This window comes from Neofelis nebulosa, chromosome 12, assembly GCF_028018385.1.
Source record: "Neofelis nebulosa isolate mNeoNeb1 chromosome 12, mNeoNeb1.pri, whole genome shotgun sequence".
Classification (NCBI taxonomy): domain Eukaryota; kingdom Metazoa; phylum Chordata; class Mammalia; order Carnivora; family Felidae; genus Neofelis; species Neofelis nebulosa.
In genome coordinates this window covers 69,404,663-69,421,870 of record NC_080793.1, presented here as the reverse complement: position 1 = coordinate 69,421,870, position 17,208 = coordinate 69,404,663, and the positions used below count along the sequence as shown (strand labels likewise).

At 41.9% G+C, this 17,208-nt stretch overlaps 1 protein-coding gene and 1 long non-coding RNA gene across 4 annotated transcripts in view; one reads left to right on the top strand and one right to left on the bottom strand.

The window, feature by feature from the left end:
* The window catches only part of NTRK2 (neurotrophic receptor tyrosine kinase 2), a 338,116-nt gene that overhangs the window by 277,491 nt on the left and 43,417 nt on the right, over positions 1-17,208 (top strand). The gene's annotated exons all lie outside the window — the stretch shown is intronic.
* On the bottom strand, positions 7,146-8,518 carry LOC131491994 (uncharacterized). The gene is made up of 2 exons (XR_009251763.1): positions 8,211-8,518; positions 7,146-7,668 (listed from the first exon to the last, which is right to left on the bottom strand). It is a non-coding gene; the product is annotated as an uncharacterized LOC131491994 (long non-coding RNA).

The following is a 17,208-nucleotide window of genomic DNA, read 5'->3' as shown; positions in this document are numbered from 1 at the left end:
CGAAAAGAAAAGAAAAGAAAAGAAAAGAAAAGAAAAGAAAAGAAAAGAAACGAAAGAAAAGAAAAATCTCCTGTGGTATACTCCTCCTAGAATGTTTGAAACCAGGCACATTGTTCATTTTAAGAGGCAACACAGTCCCTTCCCGATAGAGGAATGTCATTAACTCTTTTTTGCATACATCATTTCCTTAATTTCCCCCTTAATACATGATACACAATCACTCAACTTCCACAGGACCACTTGTAGACCTTGCCATTTAACGTCTTTTGATTAAAGTGGGCCCAGAAACTTAAGAGCTTGTTTATTTTATGAAATCATCTTCAATTTATGCTTTGCACCACACTCAGAGAGAGCACAGTTCAGAGGAACCTGTCTGCCGGGGAGAAATCAGAACATTGAGTTCAGACTAATTCTATATTAAACTAGATTTGCATAAATTATCTCAAGATTCTAAATTGGCTTAATTTGTATTCAAGCCTTCCTAAGAGCCTGTTACATATGCTTTGGTGTTGCAAGAGGGTGGGTGTCATTTCATTCATTCATTCATTCATTCATTTGTTCGACACACATGTATGAAGCAGCTACTATGTGCTAGATACTTTACTAGATACTAAAGGCATCCAGATAAAAAAGACACATAGGTTGTGACTCGGAGGAGATCTCAGACCCGTGATATTGTGATAAATGCTGTAAAAGAGACATGTACACTAAAGAGGAAGCCACCAGCCTACTTTGGGAATCAGAGTAGGGCTCACAGAGGTGTGACGTTTGAGCTAGCATATAAAATATGAACCCCAAATTGTTCTTCTGGCAAGAAGACCCACGCCAGGTGGGGAGGATGACATTGTTGGCATGGGAGGGAGCAATGGAAGGAGATGGCAGTGTAAACACCATGGTGTGTGGCCAGGGAATGGGGGCTCTTTTGCATGCAATCTTTGCAGGCAGGCTAACAAAGTAGGCTATTGAGACTATTATCAGATTTCGCGGGGACCTGTTTGCCATGCCAAAGACTTTGGACTTGGTCCTTTTGGCAGCAGGGAGCCACTGAGAGTTTTTATGCCAGAAAGAAACATGTCAGATTGCATTTTGTCAGCTTATGAAAATAGATCTGCCCAACAGATCCCCAAATCCCCACTCCGAGAGTAGAGCAGCATCTCTCAAACTGGGCCCGTGAGCTGTCGGTGGTGTTCGCAAGGAAAAGAGATCCGTAATCACTAAGATAAGTAATCATTTTCCGTGCTGCAGGTCTCCTCAGAGCCTTTAATACGTCACTATGCCATGTGACCTTTGAAGAAGGGGTATGGAAAGTGGCCAAGGCCAGCATAGAAGAACTGGCCTGCAAATTTTTTGTCCGGGTCCCTGGTCCCATTCATTTCCCAGTGAAGACTGATGAAGACTGTTAGCAGGACGTGGAATAAATCTCCCTTGTGTTTTTTTTAGTCTCCTGAGTTCTTTATCCCTGGGGTCACTAGCCTGTCCACTTTTGCATGGAAGTGCTACCTGCAGAAATTAAATACGCTGTCAGGTGCTGTGGGAATGAAGGGAGGCCATAGCTCATTGGCCCGGAAGCGCCAGCTGGATTCTTATTCCTCAAAGTGCTAAGAGGCATTTTCAGCAGGTACTTTCTCCCCCTTTTTTGAAGCAGTCAGTCTTCAGCTGTTAACGACTGTGACATTCCACGTTTTTTCATTACTCACACCAGAACCCCTTAAAAAGCTGGTGACGAAGAGTTAGTTGGGGTATAAAGGAAAGAAAATTGGACTGAGGTCCTCAAGGCAGGGAGTCAAATCTGATTTCTCTTTTCTAATCTTATGTTTCTATCAGTGAAGAATGAATTTAGCGGAAGGTAGCAATATGCTGCTAGCAGTGGCCGAAGCAGATAGGAAGTTGTCTTCGTTAGCATGACAAGAAGTTCATATGTGGGCAGCTTCTGATTGATTCACAGGCCACCCAGTGCCAGGGCTGGGGGTTGGCACTTGCTGTTTCCTTGCTCTTTTCCTCATGGCTGCAAGGTGGTGGCAGCTACTCCAAGCACATCAAAACTTCAATTAGGGGAGAATGGGGGCGGAGCGGCTTCAGGGAGCAGATAATTTCTTCTTGTGTACATTCTTCTCATCAGAAAGTAAGTCTTTCCCAGAACATCCCCTCCACAGATGCCTTCTCATGGTGACCTCATTGGTCACAGGTGGGGCAAGACTAAGGGCTGAACAAAAAATGGGGCACCTGGGTAGCTCAGTCAGTTAAGCGTCCAATTCTTGGTTTTGGCTCAGGTCAATGATCTCACAGTTCATGAGTTCAAGCCCCACATCTGGCTCTGTGCTGATAGTGCTGGTCCTGCTTGGTGTTCTCTCTCCATCTCTCTCTGCCCCTCCTGCTCTCTCTCCCTCTCTCTCCCTCTCAAAATAAATAAACTTTTAAAAAAGACTAAGTGCTGAACAGGCTTGCAGAAATCAATGGCTTGTTGCTGAAAACCTATACAAAACTGGGAGTCTACTCTAGGGAAGAAGGAACCAAAAGATGTGTGACATTTCAGTAAAAGACCTAAACAAAACTGGGATTCTGCTATAGAATGAAAGGAAGCAAAAGTGAATGACTTTGGGAAGAGTAAAGAAAATCATGTCATACTCACCCTATGCACCCTTGTGGCCTCTATGTATTTATTTGCAATGAGATCCTGCCTTTAAAAGTTGTTGAGAACAATAAATGGAAGTGGCACATAATCGTTAAAAAATTAAACTACTGGAATTTCTCAGTGGGAGATCTTTTTTCCTCTGTGTACAATGTGTCTTTTTTTTCCTGGCTGCTTTTAAAATAATTTCTTTATTCCTGGTCTTGAGAAATCTGATTAGAACGTGCCTTCATATAGTTTCATTCATGTGTCTTATGCTTGGATGCTTTGGATTACTTGGACTTGCAGCCTTACAATTGCCATCAATTTGGAAAGTTTTTGACCATTACTTGTTCAAATATTTCTTCTCTTTCTCTTATTCACCACCTAGGGACTCCAATTTGACTCATATTAAGCCATTTAAAAGTCTCTCATGATTCACTGAAATCTTTTGTGTTTTTGGATTCTCTTTTCTTTGTGTGTTTCATCTTCAATATTTTCTATTACTGTATCTTCAAGTTCCATAATCTTTTCTTCTTCGACGTCTATTTTTCCATTCTTCCCAAACAGTGTATTTTTAATATCATGCATTATAGTTTTCATTTCTAGAAGTTCAGTATGGCTTTTCTTATATTGTCCATGCCTCTAGTTAATTTTTTAAACATATGTAGTACATTTATAATAATGTTTCAGTATGCTTTTTCTAGTGTTAACATGTGTGCCAGTCCTGGATCAATTTCCACTGGTTGATTTCTCTCCTAATGATGGGTCATATTTTTCTGCTCCCTTTGTATGCCTGGTAATCTCAGATTGGATGCCAGACATTGTGAATTTTATCTTGTTTGGTACTGGGTATTTTTTCATTCCTATAAATACTTTTGTGCTTTGTTCTGGAATGTGGTTATATTGCCTTGAAACAGTTTGATTTCTTTGTGTGTTGCTATTAAGATTAGGCAGGACCAGTGCTTACTTTAGAGCTAATAATTCCTTGTTACTGAGACAAGATCTACTGGCACTCTACCCAAGTCCCCATGAATCATGAGGTTTTCACCCTCTTCATGGGAATCAGCACTGTTTCTGACCTTCTGTGAGCACTGGGCTTCCACTGATCCCCTGGGCTAAGAATTCTTTCCCAGCCATTGATAGTGTATGCACGTGCATGCACTGTTGAGTGCTCAGCTGAATACTCAAGTGGCACCTTCTGCAGATCTTTAGCGTTCTTTCTGTGTACAGCTCTCCCTTTTCCAGAATTCTGTCCTTTCCACTCTAGCTGCCTTGATCTCCCCAGACTCCCAGCTCCCAACTCCTGAACTTAGGGAGCTGGCCGATCTCCATCTGGTTTTCCCCACCTCTGTCTCTTTCAACAAATTAGGCTTAACAATCATAAGATTCATTGTATCTGTTTCTCATCTCTCACAGATCATTGTCCTCCACTGTCTGTTATCTAGTGTCTTGAAAATAATTGTTTCATCTGAATTTAAGCCATTTTTTACTTATTTCGCATGAGAAGGTAAATCTGTTCTCTGTTACTCCATCTTGCCTAGCAGTTGAAGACAGTTGCCATCTCTCTAGATGATGAATATGTCATTCCAAAAATCTATTAGTGAACCACTTATAAGCTGCAGCAAAGAAAACAAGTTCTCCCACCTCTTTAGAACAGCTACTTCCTGTAAAGGTTTTTTGTTTTCCTTTCTAATTAAATAACTTGCATTTACATAATACTTCTTCTACAGTTAAAGTTTTCCTGCCTACACAAGATTATTACTTAAGTAAGAGAGTAGATTTTCTCTATCTCCAGTGAGTATTGAGCAAGAGGAAATTATCTTAGCTTTCCTGTTACCTCTGAGAGATTCCCTAGGATCAAATTGTGAATTGGTTCAAGGAGGCTTTGGGAAAAAATATGTGGGTTGAAATATTAATAATGTTCCACACTGTTTACATTTTCCCACGGTCTTTGTCCTATGGTCAGGGACAGAACACCTTGGATGGAGAAATGAATTAGTCCAAGCTGGTACTGTATACATTGCTCTTAGCAATGCCTTTCCAATTTGTAGATACTGAGTGAGACATGTTCTGCTCCCTAAAGAAGATGACAAGCCTCCTGAGGAGAAAACCCATAAATGAATCACTCTGATGCTACATAGTGTGATACATGTTATGAGTAGAGATAAATTGTTTTTTATTGGAATGTGGGAATGAAATCTAGAAAGTTCTCTGGAGGAAGCAAGATTTGACCTGGATCTTAAGGAAAGAATAGCAGGCAGGGTAGGGTGGGAATTTAAAGACTATTGCATGTGACCACAGTTACAACCAAGACTAGGTGATCCAATTACACGTGATTCTTGGGCAGGATGCTTATCTTCTAATTTTGACCTCCGTAATGTTTCACACGGTATGAGGCACTCACTAGGGTATTACTGTTTAAAACTGCCTAAAAGGAGGTTCCAAGAAAGATGGTATGGTATTCTTCTTGGAAGTGTGGAAGTAACACTGCTGTCCATCATGATGGGTCTTTATGATAGAAATCACTCCTAAATCCAAGTATGACTTGACTTCCTCTCTCAACACTCTGTAAAGCTTTCTTAGAATTCTGTCCTCCAGGGGCACCTGGATGGCTCAGTCAGTTGAGGGTCCAATTCTTGATTTCAGCTTAGGTCATGATCTCACAATCGTAGGATGGAGCCTTGAGTCGGGCTCTGTGCTGACAGTGTGGAGCCTGCTTGAGATTCTCTCTCTCTCTCTCTCTCTCTCTCTCTCTCTCTCTCTCTCTTCCTGTCTCTCTGTGCCCCTCCCCCATTAATGCTGTTTCTCTCTCTCTCACTAAACAAACAAAGAAACATTACAAACAAATTCTGCCTTCCAGTAATTAGTTCCCATATCTGCTTGGTCTATTTGTCCAGATATGAAAAACTATAAACCCTCAGAGATTGTTGCAGCCACCTAACCTATTCTTGGACACACATGAAGTCCTTAAAAATAATAGCATGGATCCCTCTGCAGAGTTGTGGCAGCGTCTCTCTCTTGCTGATCATTTTATTGGTCATAAGAACTTAGTACAGACATAGGAGCTGAGAAATTCTACTTTGCAGACAAATCACATCCTAATTTGTGCTCCACTAAGAGAATTTTTAAACACACAGTTATTTGTGATGTCTGACTGTAAGACAAATTCTTTTCATGCTAATGGAGGCCTAGCAGTATTATCTTACCTGGTACTAAAGAGCTCCCCACTTCTGGGCTCCTGAGCTTGACTGCACACCTCAATATCTCACAGTGCTTTTGTCAAAATCTTGATTATTGAACCTCACCTTAGACAAACTAATTCAGCATCTTGGAGGAAGGGGATGAAAACTGGTTTGCTCTTTTTTTTTTTTATGTTTTAGCAAGCTTTTTGGGTAAGTCTGATGTGTAGCTAAGTTTAAGAATTGGCACTGGTCCTAATCAGCAGCATTTTCAGAAAGTAGCTGAGGGCATAACATGGGCTCATCTATGCAAAGATTCAAGTGGTAACATTATAACAGATCTTAATTATCAAGCTTTAAAAATAGGCTAGGTGCTATTAAAAATTTTCTCAAACTTGACCCATTATTTTCCTGATGGAGATGGTATTATAATAATTAATGGATTTTTAGGACTTGCAGTGGGAAAGACTCTAAATGTTAATTACTACCATACAATCATACCCTACTATTCTTACCCTTAGAGTCTAGATTCTTTGAACCATGGAATCTCCAAATTGGTAAATGAAATATTATTTGAGGATTCCTCTCCCCCCCCCCCACCCCAACCCTCGCCATCATCCTAGGAGGTGAGCTTGGCTCATTCTCTAGGTATGTTTTGTCGAAGATAACACGAGGAAAGAAAAAAAAAAAAGACAGAATAAACAGGAGGTTCGAAGTGATGTGACATGCTCCTGGACAAGCCAACATCAGAGCAGCAATGCCTTCCTCCTGCAAGGAGCAAGGTCTCCCAGGCTGGTCTGCAGTCTAGGCAGACCCCTGCTGGCCTTCGCTGTCACTGCATGGTTGTATATCTGTGTGGGTGACTGGTGGGGGCCCTGCAGCAAGAAAAGGCTTGTAAGGAGTCAAACAGCTTGTTAAGGTATCCTTGTGGGTGTCTGTATTGAAGTGTCACAGTATGAAGGCTTTTTATTAGCAGCTATTTTAGAATCCTAACACTGAAATGGAACAGTTTCTTCCCTACATGGCATTTCCAGGCTGGCTTCCTCCCTCACAGCCCTATGACAGCATCAGCCATCTCCTAAGGGGGTGGAGAACATGACGCTGGGCTCCTTTGACGGCGGAGCCTGGCTATGTGGCCCACGCCCTCAGCTCTGGAGATAATTTGGTTCATTCACATGTTGCTGATGACGGGGAAGCAGCAGCGGAGGCTGAGGAGGACTCGGGGCTCATGCCTCGCCTGTGCATATGGCACAGAAAGCTTCCTGGGTTTTGCAAGGGTGTAGAGGGATTGGTGTACAATCTTAAGGGCAGAGAGGGAACATTTACCCAACAGTGAAATCGCAGAGTGAGTTAAGTCCAGTATTTGCATGTTTTCTTTTGACAACCAGAGACCTGAATTGTTCCCACGTCTTTAAGGGCAGAGGTGAATTTCTTCTGGAAAACTTTTTAGGCTTCACTGTAGGAAAGGATTGTGACCTTAAAAGACTCTTGTTAACATCTTAGAGGGTTGATGTTGGGTCTTGTAAGGAAGACTAACGTTTATTGGCCTCCTTTTATCTCTCAGCTTGACATGTAACCTTCTCACCCCTCTTTAACAATACAAATGAGGAGAATAATATTTGGAGAGGTGAAGTCACTTTCCTGAGATGCCACAGCTTATCCAGGTGCAAAGCTGGCATCTGAAGCCCTGTTCTCAAAGGAAAATACCATACTCTTCTCACTCTGAACCTCCCTGATACCCTCAGGCTCCTCTGTCTTCTCCCTACAATTGGTGAAGTGTCATCTGGTAGATTCTCAGAGCTCTGCTGAGAGTGGCCATTACGGATTCATCTGGGACAGTGGCTCACTGCGTAGGACAAAGTCTGAAAGCTTTATCGGCTGGAGGAGGAAAAGGGATACTTTAAATTTCTGAACCATAACCTTGTAGATTGGGAAGGGGCTTCAGAAAAAAAACCAATCTGACCTTCTTAAGGATCTTAAGGAGGGATTCTGGAATCTTTCCCGATTCCAAATCTGGCTAATATGCAAAGGAACATGGAACCAACAGACAGCAGCCCTTGATCCATTCTCACCTGCAGTATGTCTGCAGTGTGTGACTTTGAACAACTCATTATACTTCTCTGAACCTTATTTCCCATCTTAGTAAAATGGTATAGAAGGCTGTCTGCTACTTAGTGCTGTCATGAAGCCACTGTGGAAAGTAGGAAATATACGAAGCTGAATCTGTGGCATATGCTGGGCTCTACCTTCCATGTGTGGGGGAATGCTGTCTTAGATAAACATCCTTGAATCTGGGACGAGTTCCTAGAAATGTGAGCGCTGTCTCAGATCTTTATGGAAGAGTCCCAGGGCGCTGCCTTTGGACACATACATTGACCACCACTTTCCCTCCCTTTATGTCTCCTGAATTTATGACCTACCTTCTATGAGTATTTTTACAGCCACTCTTCATACACTGTTGGCCAACCCTCCCAAGCTAGAGTGATGTTTATGAGGTCTTTGAGAATGTCCAAGGATTTCCCTTAATCCCTACTTCCTGCTGATCTGAACTCTGTACTCCTACTACTATGCCCTTAAAGGCAATGTTAGCTGCTACCACAGAAAGCAGATTTTCATTTCTATGTTTCCTTTGTCTCCTTGTGGTTGGTCCAGAACTATCACTTGTTTACCTCTTGTCAGCCATTATGAATCATAACTATTTGCCTGGGCATGAAACACATGTCATAAATGGGAGCCGTCATGGCATAAACCACACACATTGTGGCATAAGTCAATTTGGACGCCACAGGACTGGGCTCTGCCTTCCAGCAGTCTGATGAAGCCCAGAGACGCCCTCTCCAAATAAGGCTTTAAATTCATAACACAAAATGTGAAGAGTTACAAAGGAACACAGTTACACTGCAGTACAGTTATAACATGTAAATAGTGTGATATTATAATGCATGTGTTTTTGTTAAAACTAAGTAAATGATGCGATCTGGTGGCAGGTCTCATAATCACTATAATTTGAACGTAAATGATGAACATAAATGATGTTTTGAGATATCTACAACAACAAGGTGATATAAAAATATCCAATTTCTACCGGTGGCAACTTCACATATGCTGCTGATACTACTGTGGTTTGTTGTCCATGTTTGTAACTGAAGGAAATGTTACCTTTTTGAGAGGGATTTTGTGAGTAAATACTAGAAGCAATTCAAGTTTATAGAACCCTGTGAATTCTACCCACGAATCCCTTAAGGGTGGATGCGTTATAGGTCAAGTTCTACCTTAGACCATTGCATAACCATGAGCGGATGCTCATTCATCGGTCACGATAAAGTCCTGCTGGCTAGGATCATTCTAGAGCATGTGAAGCATGGAAGTAGGGGTTGGGAGGTAGTGTAAAGAACTTGTATCTAGAGCCAGACCACCTCAGTTCAAATTACAGTTCCAGAACCCACTTACTAACTATGTGACCTTGTATAAGTCACTTCAGATCGCAATCCTCAATTTCTTCTACTGTTAAATAGCAATCATGATAACACCTTCTCAGATTGCTTGTGTAAGGATTAAATCACTTTAAACAATGTCTACCTCACAGCGGGCATTTTACATGTCAGCTATCATCATTATAGTTATACATGAGCATTTAAAGAGAATATCTCAGAAATAAATGGCATGACAGTGAATCAGCCTTGGGCAGGGCAGTGTTAAGCTGGGCATGCACACACTGGTGTTTGAGGAGCTATGGGTTCAGCCCAAGTGTCTCTACCTCTCAAGGAGACTGCCGGAGACTTTGCCAAGAGTCTTGTTGAGATCAGTGTACTTCATGCCCGTGGCAATCCCTCGTCTTCAGCCCAACAGACGCTGGATGATCTTTTGCTATGACTTCATCTTAATGGACCTGTCCTTGCTCCCAGTTATCACCTCTCCCTTTTCCAAGTGCTTTCCAACCACCTTTAACTAGTTGCCGTTAAAATTCAGCCTGGGACAAAGGTCATGTTTAGTTATCAGAGGTTTCTGGAATCCTACTTCTTCACCCTTTTTTGAAAATCATGTCAACATTTGTCCATGTGCTTTATCATCTTCGCTCCTTTGTTTCCCTAGTTCCCACTGTCTGTGTGGATGCCAAACTTAATACTGCCAAGGGAAGTAGGCTGGGACGCTGCTTAGCAATGTCTGGAGACACATGTTCTTTTAAATACAACCTTGAGCTTTCCATTTATCTCGTTTCCTTTGAGTTTCAGATTTCTCTTGACCATATTTGTTCCACCTATTCTAGATTTAAGATCAATTCTCTTGATGGAATAGAGAGAATCAAAATAGGAATTGCTTAGTCATTTCACTGAACAAATGTTTTTGAGTGACTTATTATGTGCACTAGGAGGGGAAAGGTACACCAAGGTAGACACATCTTAGACTAGTGGAACTAAAGATCCATTTGGAGAGCCAGGCATTGATCAGATAATCTCAATATCTATAAATAAGAACTGTGATAAGTGTCATAAGGGAGATGTCCTGAGGTCTGTAAGAATCTACGAATAAAGGAATCTGACCTGGTATAAGAGTTCCAGGAAGACAGAGGTACGGAATCTTTGAGCTGAGCCCTACAACTTGGTTTAACGGGCAAAAAAAAAGGAGAAATGTACACTTCAGGCAGAGGTAACCACAAGTAGGAAGGCCACGTGGCAGGAGAAGCAGAGCATGGTGAAGGTGGGCCAGTGTGCCGGGCACAGAGCATAAGACACAAAACCCACCTGGAGAAGCGGAAAGGGATTAAGTCACGTAGGACCTCGTCAGCAATGTGAAGGACTTTTCGTTATCCTGAAACAGTGGGACGCTGCTGCAAGAGTTTGAAGCAAGTTGTGGGACGGAGCAATTCTGGAGAGCCAGGGCAGCTATAAGCAGATGGGCCAAGGGGCTTTTGCAGAAGTTCAGGAAAGACAATGGTGTGGCAGTCAAGGGTGGTGGCCGTGGAGACAGAGCGAAGTGAAAAAAATTGCAGGACTCAGTGGTGGATTGGGTGTGGAAAGTGCAGAGCAGACGAAATCAAGGATGTGAAATAAATTTCTGACCTACAGCCTTGGGTAGACAGTGGTATCATTCGCTGTCCTGGTTTTGGAATGGGCTGAGGAGACAGCAAGGATTCAGTTTGGTCCATGTTGAGCTTGAGGTGATTTTAAGTCATCTGTATTTCAAAGGTGTCTCTAACGAGCAAGAGAACCCTAAGAAGTGGGTGACCAAGAAGTCTGGGACCATGCCGTAGAAGGAATGAATGAGAGAACTTGGGGGCACTGGGGTGAGAAGGAGAAAGACCTAGGTATGAACACATGAGCTGTCTTCTGCCAAGCAGATGAGGGCAGTGGTTCCAGAGGCCAGAACTGGGACCACTGGGGAGGAGTTTCGTGCAGTACATTGGGCACAATGTGACGAAGAACTGCCAGAGAATGAGAGATGTGACAGAGACTTCCTTTCCAAGAGATGAGCTTCTTGTCACCGGAGAAAGTGTCCAAGCATAGGCTTTTTGCCTTCCAAGACACTGTAGAAAGGAGTCAGTGTTTTGTAAATTGAGTTCTGTGGAACTCAGTGGTTTTTTTTTAGGGGGGGGAGCTTCAGTGATTGGTTATGTAAATAGCCGATTTCTGATTTAGATGCCATCTGCTTATGTGTATTATAACCATTAATATTACTGTTAATACTAAGTGCCTTATAACTGTTAATAAAAACTAATGGAAACCAACATACTCAGATAGGTTGTATATACAATTTTAACACATCGGGCAACAGCAAAACTTTAATGTGCTTTTGTTGTTTGATTTACAATACATAAATGTTACCAATTTGAAGTTCTAGAAATAAATTCATACCGATATAATGGATTTTTATTTGATTTAGTTTCGGAGATTTGGTTTTAAGAACGAGTGTGCCGTGAATAACTTGTGAAAACCTTTATAACTCAAAGATTCCAAAGTTTTTATTCCAACAATTAAAATCAGCTACCACATTCTTATTTCTGTAAATTATTTTAGCCCAAACAAAAAGAATAAGAACCGAAGTGTTGCACAGGGAGAAATTTATGAGACACTGTGCTTCCAGAATCAACTATGGTTCAGACTCACCCTATGCCCTCCAATAGGCCCTCATTCTACACTCTCCTTGCTTCTTTCAAACTTGCTAAACTTCATCGAGGCTTTCAGAGGCTTTGATTATATGTGCACGGGCTATTCTAAAAAGTCTAAAGCTTAGTATCTCATTATGCTTATGACATAATTATTTAAATAGCATAAGGACCATGCTCAATGATTTCTCCATGTCACAGAGAGGAGAATGCCCAAATGTTCACGGCTTTGAAACACAACTGACTGTAAATAATGAAGTGGCAGTAGTTAAGAGAAAAAAGGGAAATGGTAAGCAGATCAGGGGAGCACAGAGAATGTTTGATTAAACTTTTTACCAGATGACTGCTTCACTGTTCCCCAGAGTCTCAGCAAAACTCACCAACTTTGCAGTAGAGAGAACATTCACCCAAGGACACAGTTGGCTGTGACCGCCTTGCCTGGTTTCACATTCAGTCTAGAACACACAGTGTGTCCTCAAAGACTCATGCTAGAATGTAGAGGAGCATGGTGATCCATTTCAGCCCCTTGCTCGACATTCTAGATGCCTCATTCCTCAAAAGCATATGCCTCAAAACCCTTTCAAATGAGAAACAAAGTTGGTCTGCTAACAAATATAATACTGCCATTATTTAATGAAGTCAACTACTTGTAGTTACTTGAACCTGAAGAGTCCCAAGTGATGATTTCTGTGCATTAAGTACCACCCGTGTGATCCACGTGTCCTCTGGGCAAACCTGAACGCCCTTGGGACTCTGAATGTGGATCTCAAATTGTGAAATGAAGACGGTGTTCATGTCAGATGACGTCTAAAGTCCTTTCAGCTTTAAAATCCTAAGCTCAATTTCTACTTCCACTGAATCAAATAAAAATATTCTCTGCACAGGGAAGACTCGAGGCCAATTCTTAGAGAATGTACCAAACTGGCAAAAACAAAAACTAAAAACAAAGACACCTTTATGTTCTTCTGCATGAGGTAAAGTTTTTTGCTTAGTGGTATTTTTAAAAATTTGTTTCTGTGTTCCCTGCTCATTGACCAACTCCCATGAATCATTTGGAATTTTTTTCTGGATGTGTTCATCCCCTGGCCTCACAGATAGAAGGATTAGGTTGTATTATCTTCTATCTTTTGTCTCTTAGAGGACTATCTCTGTATTAGTCAAAGAAGTTATTTATTTATTAGCCTTATGCATACCTTCATGGTTTCTTTGTGTTGGGTGTGTGTGCATATGGAAATATATAAATCGACAATGGAATGCAAAGTTATATAAAACATCATAACATCTTCTACCAGACATATCTACTACAAAGTTATAGATCAGTATTACCTGTGGATAGCCAGGGCCTCTCCTCGTGACAAATATCCTAACAGGATAAGGAGACAAAGGAGCCAGTATGAACACAATCATGAGATGGTCTTTATTCAATAATACACCAAAGGCACATGCCTTGTGTTACTTGGTGCAGTTCAAATAAGTTAAACGTTGTCAACAGTTGTCAATGTAATTCCTAAAGATCTCTTTTATAGATGGCAGTTTAGAGCTTCAGAAGATTAAAGGTCTTGCCCAACTTGGAGCCAGATATCCCAAGAGTTTTCTTTACATCTTTAAAGCATAAAACAGGGAGGACTCCAATCGTATCACTCCCCACACTTCATTTATAGAGAACCTTCCTTTTTCCTTCATCAAGGAGACTGAGCAGGATGGAGGGTGAGATGTTTTTGGTAGGAGATCTCTAGTTTACAACAGAGATTCTTTTTCCATATACCAACTCAGTTCAGTTTCTCAAGTGACCTGAAAAACAATCTCTCTTCCCTTGGCTCCTGCCTCCTGTAGGTTAGCTGAGCACTTTCGAGTGGAGGTTATGTGTTCTCTTCTCTCCATGTTCCTGCTTGCTTCAGCTTTCCCTGAGCAACCTCAAGGAACTCACCGGCAGTTTGAGGGTTAAGAGCAGCAAGCTTAGACATCCCCTGGGTGTGGCATGTTTCCAGGAAAGAAAGCTCCAAAAGGAAAGAACAGTGTGGGAAAGAAATGTCCACTTGAATGAGATCAGGATGTTCTGAGCCCTGTCCTGGTGCCGCCTGCCCGGGGCTGCAGCTTGGCAGTGCGAGGGCACTCATTGCCCTAGGCAGCTTTGGGTGCACCTTGGAAGGCAGCACCGGTCCCAAGGGAGTGCACACACAAGCAGCTGCAGGCAAAGAAAGGCCACCCAGGGGGAGTTCTCAGAGGAAGGAAGGTTCCTTTGAGGAGTGGTCAGTGAGACATTCTTACCCAGGGACTCATGAGAAGGGGAGCTTTTTTCTTCTTTCCCAAAATGCAAATAGCCTCTGTCCTTGGAATAAGGAAGATGGGTTGCTAGGCAATCACTTCTAAACAAGCGCTCCCCCTGCCCCTTTTTCTTGACCCCTAGAACAATGGAGACTTTTCAGCGAATGGAACCAAGATGGAGGAAAAGACATGGCAAAAATAAAAATGGAACCAGAGATTATGGAAGGTCTGGCTTGTAGAGTAGGGGAAGGAAAATGTAATATTAATAAGTTTTGCTCTAGGCAGAACAAGGGGGTTTCATTTCTTACCATCACGGCCTTGTTATCACCAGCCAACTGGTACAGGCAATGAGCAGCCACTGTCTCGTGGTGATCCCGTTTGTAGTGACTCGGGTGACCCTGAGTGTGTGACATCATTAACAGCTAATTATGGGTTCTTGGGCCTCAGTCTGTCTATCAATGAGACAGTATTTGGAATTACATTTTTTTAAAAATAATCTTTGTAACACTTCCATGTTGTATTAGTCCCTGTCAGGGTTTTGACAGGAAATGGGTGGCACTCTGAAATTGAGTAATAGAAATATATTTGAATAAAAGGACTATTTACAAAGGTGTAGGTAGGTTTTAGGGAAACCACAAGGGATAGTGTAGGACCCCACCACCCTTTGGTCTAAGTGACAAGGGGAGGGAGTGGTTAGCTGAATCCAAGAGGGGTGGTTACCTGGAGAGTCACCTGACCAGCACTGTGATGTGGGGCAAGGATGTGGCCAGCCTGCGAGATGGCTCCATAGCCAACGTCCTGTCCTTTGAACCCAGTGCAAAGCTAGAGAGCAAGAGGACTGAACCCAAGTGTCCTAGTCTGCTGGGGCTGCCATACCACAGACTGGGTGGTTTAAACAACAGAAATGTATTTTCTCACAGTTCTGCAGGCTGAAAGTCCAAGATCTGGGCGCCAGCATGTTTCATTTCTGGTGGGGACTCTCTGGCCAGATGGCTGCCTTCTCACTGTGTCCTCACAGGGCGGAAAGAGAGAAAGCAAGCTCTCTGGTGTCTCTTCCTCTTCTTATAAAGGCATCAGTTCTACCGAATCATGGCTCCGCCCTTATGAAACTAATTTACTTTAATCGGCTCCTGGAAGGACCTGTCTTCCATACAGTCACGTGAGCGGTTACGGCTTTGTCGTCATCTCTTCTGGCTGCTGTAACAGAGTAACATGGATGGGCTGGCCTAAATAATAGAAATGTATTTCCCACAGTCTGGAAATCACAGTGCCAGCATAGTCAGGTTTTGGGGGAGCATTCCTTCTTGGTTATGTCTTTGTGTGACCTTATTTGCTATGTGCATGCAGAGAGAGAGATCCCTTGTCTCTTTCTGTAAGGCCACTAATCCCTTCATAAAGGCCCGCCTCCTAATGCGATCCCACTGGGGGTTAGAGTTTCAACATATGCAGTTTAGGGGACAAAACTCAGTCTACAGCACCCAGTAACAGTTTAAAGTAGACCTTCCGAAAACCACAATGCTGGAGCCCCAAGAGAATCAGAATATCTCCCTGGGAGGCTGACTGCAAGATTTTCATGCACACATTTTTGCAAGGCCTGATATCATCCTCACTTCTTAGTAGAGCCAACTAAAACATGGCAAAATCAGGTGACCTGTTCAGAGAATGAGCATAAAGGATACACGCTAGCGAGCTTGTTTTGTTTGACAAGGGTAGTAAGGCCACTGTATTCCCAAAAAACTGTACTTATAACTAGAGAACTCTGTTATCAGTCGGCAGGGTTTCTTTGACTTTTGTTCATTTTCAGTGTTTTCACGGTCAGAGCAATGTTAGAAAAACAATCTTGACATTTTACGAGAAAAACTAAATCATCCCTAAATCCAGATAATTGCATCTCGGTGTATTTGTATGTACAGTTTTCTTGTAGTGTTTGTATGTATGTATGTATGTGTGTATGTATACATATGCATGCGTATATATGTACACATACGTATATATAGTTGATTCTTGTTATTGGTGGCAACTGTGCTCTATAAAGTCACAGCAAACACTGAATTAATACATACTGAACCATTGCTCCTCAGAGAAATACAGGGTTAGGTTCTTGTGAATCTGGTTACAACATTTTCATTAACTGATCAATAAATAATCTTGTTTTATGTGTTTTTGTTTAAAGACACCTTATTTAATATACATCATGGATTCATTAACATTGAGCTGGTGGCCAACGATGCTATATCTCCTGCCTGAAGGCAGATCATCTAACACACTTATTTTCTCCGTATGATACATCATGCCTTCGTGCCCTTACGAACACTAGACGGCACTAAGCATCATGCTTGCAGGCCATTTTAAAAAATGAAATCACCAAGAAAACCCGTAACAGATGCAAAAAATGTGGCCATAAATAGACGGTGAAGAGGATGCTCATTGTTGTACAAGACCTAAAACAAGAAGGTCACCTTATCTGACCTTAACTGGGAACGTATGCATCAGATGACTCAAAATTTTCCCTGCTCTGCACAGGTCTGTGAATTACTACGAAAGCACTATGAGTATTGATTGAGGGGTTACAAATACATTTCAGAACGTAGGAGAGCTTGTAAACACAGTGTTGGCAAATGAGTGTCTTATGGCATACACACGATATGCATGTTCATGTACGTGTGCGCAAACATTATATAATTGTAATCACCTTGAGCTTACCATGTCTATTTAGGTTTTGTGCCTGGTCTTTTATTATAAACATTGATCTTGTTACAATGAATGATCATTGTATAATGATCATTTTTGATGGTTAAGTAATATTCCATCAGGTTGAGTTACCATAGTAAGCCTAATTGTTCCTTACTGTTGAATGCCTAAATTCTTCCTTTCCTTACCATTTTATATAACTGCACAGATAGCATGACTGTATGTAGGACTTTTCTCTTCTTTTGAATTATTTACTTAGGACAAGCTCCCAGTAGTAGACTCACAGACTCAAAGGATCTATACGTTACTATGACTCCTGATCTATGTTGTCAACTGCTTTTGAAACATTTGCACAGGAT